Below are 9,201 nucleotides of genomic sequence, written 5' to 3'. Positions count from 1 at the left end.
CTTCTTTTCATCCATTTACTTCCTTGTTTTACATGGCGAGGTAGGAAGGGGCAATATTATAACAGACATCATGACCGCGTCGTTCCAAAAGCCCGGCGCGCTTGTTGGCCCAGTTCGAGCTCTAGTCTCAACATGGTCTCAAGGACGAGGGGATACAATATATAAGGAAGGGAAACAGAAGAGAACAAATGCACACATCACGACACACACATCCGGCCATCAAATCATTATCGCCTATAAAATCTTACTTATCAAACAGAGAGTCGAAGAATATTATGAACATCATTATCAAGGATAACCAAAATTCCATTTTGCTAAAGAGGGAGGCATTAATGCGGCCTGAGGGACGTGCAACCAAAATCTCTTACTATTCTCTTGAAGCTAATAATTTGCATCTATACAGCGGTGCTACTACCCAGGGAAGTGATGGATATTACTGCCAGGACCACTTGCGAAATGTTTGTGTACAATCTGTAAATTGGCATTTCGAAATGGAGGTGCCTGGAAAGTGATGGAAAGGGTAGCAAGGATACAACGGTTGCTATATTCTGTGACAACAATCTGCTCGGAGTGCAGCGACAGGATCTAACGAACAAGAAATTATTACACCTTGTAGCTGAGCTAGCTCTATGGTTTGATCATGGTGTGACCTCGGTGAAAGGTGCTTAACATCATGACAAATGTAAGACAGACAGACAAACAGACAGACAGACAGACACACACACACACAAACACACATACATACTTTAAAGGGAATTTGCAATGAAAAGTAAGAAGGGCCTATGAGTACTGAGTGAATGCAGTGTCATCGAAGTTTGAGGAAAATCGGACAATCCATTGAAAAGCTTCAAATGGGTTTTTAAATCTTCGATGTCGTCATCGCTGCATCGATGAGAAGACTGCAACAGTTCGTGACGTCATTGCAGGACAGCAATATAAGGAAACTATAAAGTGAATTACACAGAATTTCATCTTTTGCGAAAAATATACTCATTCCCTGGACTTGCTCATGGAAACATACTGTTATGAGCAAGTCCAGGGAATGAGTATCAGTCACTTCGTCGACAAAATGACAATTTCGTAACGAAATAGGCCATGCGACAGTTTGCACTCCATACAAATTGTTAAACCATGGTTTTAATTGTACGACCTTCGTGAATTCGGGCCTTAGAGTTTGACCAATCCTTGGTAGTTGGTATGACCATGGTATGACGACACATGAGCAAAACCATGGAGCTAGACTAGCTCCACGGCAAAACGGAAACAGTCTGCTGACCACACATCATCATTACTCCTCCACTATGTATCAGTCATGGTATTGTCGCATGAGTCGCATCAGTCGCCTGTCTGCGTATAGGGGTCATAAGTATTCCCGCCAAACACACGTGCTCTACTCGGCTCATTGTTCCCGGCTGCAAGGATATAACCATTATGGCCGCCATGTGTTGTCGTACGATGGCTCATGCAACCAGCTGTCCAGATCAGAAAAAAAAGAAAAGAAAACACACTCATACACAGAGTAGAAAGACTAGCCCAATTACCTCCCCCCATGTCCTTCGTCATTGCTTTGAGCAGTCAATCTACGAGTCAAAAATTTGAATTTGCCGTCAATATGTTCGCTCGTGACCCTCTGAGCTCGATAATTGCTGGTCGTATGTGATCTCAAATATTTTTGAAGCAAACTTAAGAGAGGGAGGGGGCATAGATGTAATGTTTCAGTCGACTGCAGCAGAAGGAACATAGCAATTTTGTCAAATCGCACAATATAAGGATTTATATAACGCCTGAAGAGATCCTTGTAATTTGATTGGTTGTTTGACGTGCCCATTTCACTATGACGTCATCATCCGTGCAATTGTGGTTCCATTTACCGTGTAATTTTGGATCCATACGATTTGCTCCATTGCACGCTCACTGTTCTGTTAGCCCGGCATACTACGCGCATGCGCTTGCGTTTTGCAGTGTATGTATGCGACAGCGAGCTACCTAGCGTTAAGCGCTCAGTGAGCACTCTCGCGATCTCAAATTCTCCATTGTTTCTAAATAAATAAAACATGAAAGGACAAGGATCTCTTTCAGGCGTTATATAAAACAAATAATAAATGTTTTTCATTCGTGCAATGGACAGAATATTTCATTCGGTGAAAGATGAAATGTTTGATCCATTGAATGGATCATTTCATCTTTCACCTCATGAAATATTCTGTCCATTGCACTCATAAACATTCATTATTTGTATATATTATATATATATATATATATATATATATATATATATATATATATATACATATATATATATATATATATATATATATACATATATATATATATATATATATATATATATATATATATTCATTTATACATTTATAGATATGGATATATCATGTTATTATTTTCTTTAGGTCCCAAACATACGAAATTGTTTTAGGATTTACAATTCTGTGCGAGTTCTCCTCTTTATCAGTCAAATCTGACATGGTGTTCAGTGGCGCCATATTTCGCATCGCCTTTAAATAAAAGCACAATCTAGTTGTGCAATTTTTCACTCTGCATTTTTCTGCCCCAAGGACGTTAGCCTCGAGGAACTGAGCACAACCAGTCTCGCATTCTGTTCTGTAATTATTCGAGCGCACCAATACAAATTGAAGCCATTTACTCTACGTCTCGACCCATCAAGCTCTCGGGAATTTTGTTGCAGATATTATCATCTTATGATTTCATATTGACACATTAGAATTTCGCTGCATATCTTTATGGTGGAGGAAAAGATTATACAGTATATCTATCATGATCTGGTTAAATTTATTGAATCTGCACAAAATCAAAAAAGACATTTGCAAGGAAAATTTTAATTTGAGTATGATAAACGGGAACTTTAATATTTTCCAAGATGTGATGCCAAAATAAGAATCAGTATAAGCTGGTAGAGTGAAGATAATTCGATATTTTTGCAAACGAAATAAATAATAGCATGTGAGCAGTAAAGTGAGTAAATGAAAAACAATATCTTTTCTCATATCCTGCATGCATGCCCTAAAAACACACTCTTTCCTCTTTCATTTTTGTAATTTTCAACGTATAAACTCGCTCACTTGCTCATATTAAACAATTAAACACACACACACACACACACACCCATTGACATACGTATACTGGGTTTCACACACACACACACACACACACACAAATCCATGTGATTGCGTGGTGTTTAGTTTTATAGGCATAAAAAAACCAGGAAAATAATGCTTGCAACTTCGGAAGAGTCACACGTAATATGGACTAATGCATTATTTGTAGCTTTTCAGTTGTGCCTTGCTCTGTTTCTTTTATCAATGTCAATTCATACTCGCAACCCCCGCCCCAACGAAGACAGCTGTGATTAAAATAAGCCAAAACCCGAAGAGAAATGTGGATTGAGTGAAAGCAGCAACATTAGGATCTAGAGCACATCAGTGAAAGTTTGAGGAAAATCGGACAATCGATGCAAAAGTTATGAATTTTCATAGTTTTGGTGTTGGAACCACCGGATAAGGAGACTACTTGAGTTTATAACATCATGTGTGGACAGCAATATAAAGAAAATGTACAGAAAATTCAAAGTGTTTTCACTTTTCTATAGTAATGAAAGAACACCTGACTAACCGCTTTCAGAAAGCAGGGGGAATAGTTACTACCCTTAACATAATGTCAGTATCAAGTTGGTGGAATGTGTAATTTTCATGAAAAATGAATTTTTGTAGAATTCTCTTTATATATACTTTCTTTATATTGCTGTCCACACATGACGTCATGAACTCTAGTAGTCTACTTATCCAGTGATTACAACACAAAAACTGTAAAGAATTATAACTTTTGCATCTATTTCCTCAAAGTTTCACTGATGTATTCTACTAATGTTGCTGCTTTCACTCAATCCACATTGCTCTTTGGGTTTTTGGTTTCCTTTAATGGTCGACGACTTGAAGGGAGACTAGAATCTAGGCGGTGATGTGATATTTCAACGCGGCAGACTGTAACTCGTTTTTACTCGAGAGGTCAGTGGAAGCGATACTGTCTTCCGGTGAGCTATAACAGGGTTCCTTCCAACACCGAAAGTCAACAATGGCACTTCCGCACGCGTGCAGTGCCACCAGTAACTCTTGGGATCTTACTGAGGATGTTCACACAGTATATTTTACACAGTGCTTGAAAAGATCTCAACAACAAAACGTTGATCCTAGATGACAATATTTTGATCTCATTCAAGTCTCACGTTACCATGAAGCTATATGCTATAGATGTGAACGAAAGGTCGCCATCAAAGTGCGATTTGTTAACCATTAACCTTATAGGAAAGTATCATACCAGCTTGCGTTCCATATTCTAGAGCGCACGCATGGACCTATACGGCATGTAATAGGCCACTGACTCCACACGCTTTAATTTCGTTTTACATAATTTATCGTCACAACAGTTTCTTTTCAGTGTCCACCCCCCCCCCCCAAAAAAAAAAAGATCAGAAAAAAAAAAGGAACAGAAACGAACAAATAGAGAGCAATAACAGTAACAACATCGCGACACGATTACAAAGACTGTGTGGTAGCCGTCAGTCGTTAGGCCCGAAATCTCGATGGTGGAATAATTAATGCAGTTTTATGAGAAACGTCATTATGCTTTTAACAGCTATTAAATAAGATATCAACCAGTTTCACTTTTCATTTGCGAGAAGGTACAAGGCAACGCAGCAATGATACAAAGTAATGAAACCGATCATTTTCGATTTATAGGCCTCTTCAATTCAATTCAATTCAATTCAATTTCTTTCTTTTTTATTAAAATGTCAAATATATTTTCAAATCAGTATTGGATGTAAGGGTTACAGATACATAGAATAATGATACAACATGAAGTCACTTTGATCTGACACGCCTATTGCGTTTCCTTACATTAACTTATTGTTCTGATGGTAAAACAGCAAAAACATACGCAATATTGGTAACTGTGTATATAGGCACCTGTACCAGTCAAAAATTAGTATGAAAAGAAAGAGCATGGAGCTGTATAAACGTTTGTAGCTCTATATGGAAAGAGTAACAATTTCGAGCACAGCAGTGAAAATTTGATCAAAGTCGGATAAAGATTAGGTATTAGGTATGAAATTTTGAAATTTCTTTGTTTTACACGAAAAAAAAAAGAGAAGTTCTTGAACAGTCTAGTCGGTATGAATATGCAAATAGTGAGTTGATGATGTCATCGCTTCACAACTTGTCATGAATAGTTTGTACATAAAATCTTGAAATTGTGTGGGTTTTTCGTTTGTTTGTTTGTTTGTTCGTTTGTTTGTTTGTTTGTTTATTTTTGTTCAAACACGAGTAGGCCAGGCTCAAATCCTGGTATATGATGACTCAGACTGACTGATCATTATTTTGAAGTTATTCAGCTAGGAATTTCATAAGAACATATATGTTTTACAGTTTTACGGCAGAAAAAAAAAATAATAAATTTTCGTTTTCTTCTTTACACGATCATTGACACGTTGATAACAATCATATGCTCACTCATTCGCATATTCATTTAAATTTTTGAAAACTATTTTGCAAAAAAACAACAACAACCCACACGAATAATTAGAATTTCATAACTCCTTTATTTTTAATATAATTTTGATCTAATTTTCACTGTTGTGCTTGGACAATTTTATTCTTTCTTCCTATACAACTTGATTTGATTTGATTTGATTTGATGTTTTTTTGAAACAAACATGCAAAGTAGCGGCCCCATGGCTAAATCATAATGCAGCACATTGAAAAACATATCAACTGTATCAAGCAAACTTGAATCTGAATCTGACTTGGAATTCCCCTTTAAAGTAGCAAACGATATCAGCTGGTTTAGACTTTAGAACGCGTGGGCTGATGTGAGAAAGTAAGGTTGGGTAATATCAAAACTAACCGTCATGGAAACTCGTATCTTTGAGAGGTCTGGGAACTTTGAGAATGTAAATAGCAACACCAGCGTATATTTATCAAAGCACTCAAGGATCACTTTTGTAGGAGACGCAGTAATATATAGAACAACTTTGCCCCGAGAGTTACTGATTAAAACTATGGGAAGAGGACTGTTGACTCCAAAATACTGCCACTCGCTGAGGGGCGCAGCCCCACAGTGAATAGTACTTTTGGAGGCACCAAGAACCATATATCACTAACCACTGATCAGAAACTCGAAATTAGGCAAATTTCATTTGATTCATTTTTGTTTGAATGAGAAATATAAACAAATGAAGGGTAAAATAAGGGGCGAAGCAATGTGGTGGATCCGATGTTGTGGAGGGATCATGTACGGTGACCATACGAAGCAGGGTGCGATGTCACAATTGCTCTGTGACACTATAGATTTTACATAGTGACCGTGCCCGCACGAGGCAGCTCGTGATGTCACAATTGCTTTGTGATGTCACATCAGTTGATTTGTGACACTTTGTACGACGCTCCGCGCGATGTCACAATTACTTTGTGATGTCACTATTGCTTCGTGATGTCACAATTGCTTTGTGACATCATTTCACAAATACAGTACAATGTATAGTGTAAAGTGACGTCGTTTTCCAAACAGTATATTCAATGGAGTGTAAAGTAGGCCAATATTTCGAAATATTCAGTAGTTGAAAATACTTTTAGAATCTAATCACGTGAAGCTCTTTCAACCAAATACATACAGGGGATAAATTCTTTGATCCAAAATATTATAATGCAGGCTGTATATTTGTGTTTTATTGCAACAAACCTGCACGTAATCATTCCTAGAAAGGCTAATAGTCTCGCTAACATTCTCAACGTGTTTTCTCGACAGACCAGTGTCCCCAGCAATGCGCAACACCCAGACCAAAATACTACACAGTAGTTCCTCAAAATAATTATATTCAAAAGATTACATTGGCTATTACTGTACCATAATAGGAAGCCTGATCCGATACATTTTTGCCAACATCACAATATGCATGGTACAGAATTACCTGAGCAAACTTAGCATTATCACATAAAATAAACACTAGCTGATCAGATTGCGATTATATAAGTTCACATTTACGATGTTTGCAGACAGGGTGCGTGTCATTTCATTCGATAAAACAATTTCGTGGAAAAGAGAAATGTAAATATAGTGCTGTGTGTAGCGAATGACCAGTTCTTCTTGATTGTGGTGGTGCAGTGTGCAATGATGTGTATTTAACCCTAATTTGTACGTGTGCATGTGTCAGCAGACCTATATAGTCATTATATGAACGTAAATTTTATGCATGGTAGTTTGAATGTATATATAGCTCGACAATATTTGTCACATGATTACGTGATGATATTTAGACCTACTAAAGACTTATGTAGGCCTTTATAGACGCACCAAAGAAATGACATGACAACACTATGACAGGCATTCGATATTACCTATTAGCACGAGCAAAATCCATTGCGCGCTGACTGCAGAAACCCGAAGAAAGTGATTTGAATTATAAACCTGAATTGATTATATATACAGCAGTATTTACTAGTAACCTCGTGGCTGTTATGCATCATTCACGGCTCCCTTTTGTCATCAGGGACCACAATCCCTGCACGGTGATATATTGCGTGCTCACTTCGAGTACCGTCGTAGTATCTTGATGTCAGAATGGTAATGCCATAATGAGTACGACAGCCGCTTCCAGATCTTCATCGATCATCGACGACGATCATGGCATTATGTGTTATTAGCGTACAAAGGTCAGCGTCTTCGCTGATTGTAAACGACAATGCAGTACCATGTTCAAATACTACACTAATAAGCCCTATATATACGTGTTTCACAATGAGACAACCGAAAATAATCGTGTAATATTTTTGGACGGAAACGCAATTGTGTATCAATAACACTTGAACAACATTATGTGATTGTAATTATAAGAGATACATTTATGACTGCTATTTTTAGTGTGTGGCAACAGAGAGAAAGAGAGAGAGAGAGAGAGAGAGAGAGAGAGAGGGAGAGAGGTTTCAGGATGTGCGTAATATCACAGTGCACATAGAAACAAAGATAATCATGTATGCGTGATTATTATGCCGCAAACGGCCAACGGAAGTCACGTGATGTCAACAAAGCCTTTCCGATAGTCTTACCCCAAGTTCCGCTTTCGATTTCACATCACGTGGTCCATGGGAAATCCGAAATATCTACATTGTGTTCAGTTACATGATATTGAGTCTTGTGCAATATGAGTCTTGTTGCCGTTCCTTTTAGATTATTCTGTCACCCGACATGCCAGAAACTAACTGTTGAGAGAATTTTCATTACAACTACTACAGTATTTTAGTGTCAGCGATGAGAGTCACAAACTGCGAACATTTTCATGTGATTTTCATTGAAATTTTGCCTGACGTTGCTTATATCGCGGGAAAAAAGAAATAACGACTGTCATAGAAATTGATATATCATATAGGTCCTCAAATAAGGCGTCATAAAAATACAGATAATTCGAATTTGGGATCCATGTATACGAATCGCCGTATCAACCATTCTAAGTGAAAGTAAGGTCGTTTGTGCAGACGTCTTTATTGCAAAGATAAGTGCAAAGTTATAAGTGCAAACGTCTACTGAATAAAACTTTTTTTTGGTTGTTGTAGTCGAATGAAAACTGACTTCCTTCGCATATCACTGGAGGTTGTATAAGAACGATCTTTTATCCCCGAGCAGAGAAAAGACGGACAAATTCTGTATTCTTCTGTTTTCTCTTGGCATAATCACGGTCCTTGATATAAGATATTTCACACGCAGTCAAAATGGTGACTGCTGCGTATATAGCAACTTGACAACCACGTGACCAAACAGAATTATTTTGAGAGGAATTCACTCTGAACACTTTTATTCATACGATTTCAATGAATGCAGAAAATTTAGTGGAATAACAATCAGTCATGTTCGAAGATGTTTAGACAAACCATTTTCATGTGATAGATTTGACAATTTTTTGTTAAAATTAACGTGCCGTCGTAGCTGGATGTGAAGGGATATGACAGTATGTCACAGTCTTGTAGAATGATATTAAAGAAATATTAAGAGAATTTGTCATACATTTTCATTTTCTGACATAATCAAACAACATTGACTTTTCTCCTTCAGTTGACAGGGGAAAAAATGATGTCAACGCGAATATTTCTATGTCATTAGCAAGTCGGAAAAAAAAAA

This window comes from Diadema setosum, chromosome 8 (genome assembly GCF_964275005.1).
Source record: "Diadema setosum chromosome 8, eeDiaSeto1, whole genome shotgun sequence".
NCBI lineage: Eukaryota > Metazoa > Echinodermata > Echinoidea > Diadematoida > Diadematidae > Diadema > Diadema setosum.
This window is presented reverse-complemented; position numbering follows the sequence as displayed.